Source organism: Bombus impatiens, unplaced genomic scaffold (assembly GCF_000188095.3).
Source record: "Bombus impatiens unplaced genomic scaffold, BIMP_2.2 scf_0054, whole genome shotgun sequence".
Taxonomy (NCBI): Eukaryota; Metazoa; Arthropoda; class Insecta; order Hymenoptera; family Apidae; genus Bombus; species Bombus impatiens.
In genome coordinates, this window is record NT_176473.1 from 518,833 (window position 1) to 520,645 (window position 1,813).

Genomic DNA, 1,813 nt, shown 5'->3' on the forward strand with positions numbered 1-1,813 from the left:
GGGGAGGGGGGAGCAAGGAGGAGGGAAGATGGAAACAAAGAGGGAACGTGCAACGGAGTGTTTTACGCTCCCTGTTGCTCCCTACATTGTTCCATATTTGTCCGGCTTCGGTGACCCTATCGGAAAAGCGCTATAAATAGAGAACGATTTCCAATTTTACACAGAAAGGCAGGCAACGCACCAACTGCAGACGAGATGCGACTACTCGAGTGCGCCAGACGTTTCCTTTCGTAATTAGGTCAATCTGTACGTAATGAGACATTACTCGCGCGCGTTTCTCTACGACCATTCTCGCGTCGTTTCGCCTCATTTCAGACGGCGAGATTTGTCCCCTCGGATCGAAAGATTTTAATTAAAGGTTCGCCACCGAGATTCGGCGACTACCGCGCGTCCCGACGCCACGAGCTGCCGTCTTCGCGCACTCATTTTCGAGAATACACTCGGCAACGATTACCTCTTTAATCTATGAAGTGAGAAATTGGTCCAACCAGTTCGATTCGAAGAGATACGATCGTTTTATGAATATATGGGAACGGATCTTTGTTGGTTCGATAGTACTAATGGCTATGGATTCATTGATAAATGTCGATGAATATTGATGCGAATAATAGAGATAGTTGTCAGAGTAGAGGAGAGTAATGGGTATAAATAGTTGTTTACGAACGAAGAGAAGAGTGGAAATTGACATTAGTTGTATTGCTTGCGGAGAAAACAAAAGAATCGAGTTCTTTCTGCATCGGTACCTATCTTTCTCTTTGCTTTACGTTAATTTATTTTCATAATATTTTACAAGAAGCCCTAGAAACCCTTGATCATAACGACGATGAATAAATTTGTACGTGTGATTTTTCCCAACGATTCGAGTAGTTTAAAAATGCCAGAATGTAATTAAATTACAAAGACATTACTTAACTAAAAGTACTATCAACATTTTTCACTATCTGTAGCTTACTTATACTTCGAAACTTTACAATCATTTATAAATGATTCGCCGTCGACAGTCACCACTAATATGATCATTTTACGTTGTTGCTTCTAAACAGATAATTTATATACACGGAAGGGACATGGAATCTGTCGTGTCCGTGTAAATCAAAGTTAAAACTTTAACCGAGTAGAGATCACCGACCAGAGAATTATTACGGAATATCGTTGGACCGTATCGCAATCACGGCCCCGGTATTAGTTACATTCTTCATTCAGTGAGTGCATCAGCGACTTCCTCGTCGGTGGCGTGTATTTGCGCGCGTGGCGCTTTAAAATAGTCACCGGTAAATATACACACCAGCGGGGGAACACTTTTATTTATCGCGGCTACTACGTGCCGTTTCTGATTGACGGGCATTAGCTGCGGCCACTCGAACGTTCGTGCGCGGTTACCGTTTCGAAACGAATCGAAACGTCGCCGAATATTTACGGGGAATTTCCGCTATCGCGAGGAGGCCCGCGAAAGTTTAGATCGCTTTGCGGAATCGAGAAGGTGCAGAACGGATTAGAATTTCAGATGCACGCTTCGTTGCTATAGGATGTTTGCTGAAGTGATCTGTGATTGCTTGATGAGGAGAAAATGGAGATTCAACTTTGATTACTAGGAAATTGTAATGGAAGAGATTTTGGGAATAGTAGTACTGTCTGAGAATTGAAGGATTTGCAGTAGGAAGATTCGGTATTTGAAGTGTGTTTTTTGAAAGAGAAAGAAAGCTAGAAGCTATTTTATATTCGAAAGTATAAAAATTTATTTTTACGAACATTGGTTGTTTATTCAGATGGTTTTCGTTGCTTTAGTCAAATTACTGGAAAATGGAATTGTTTA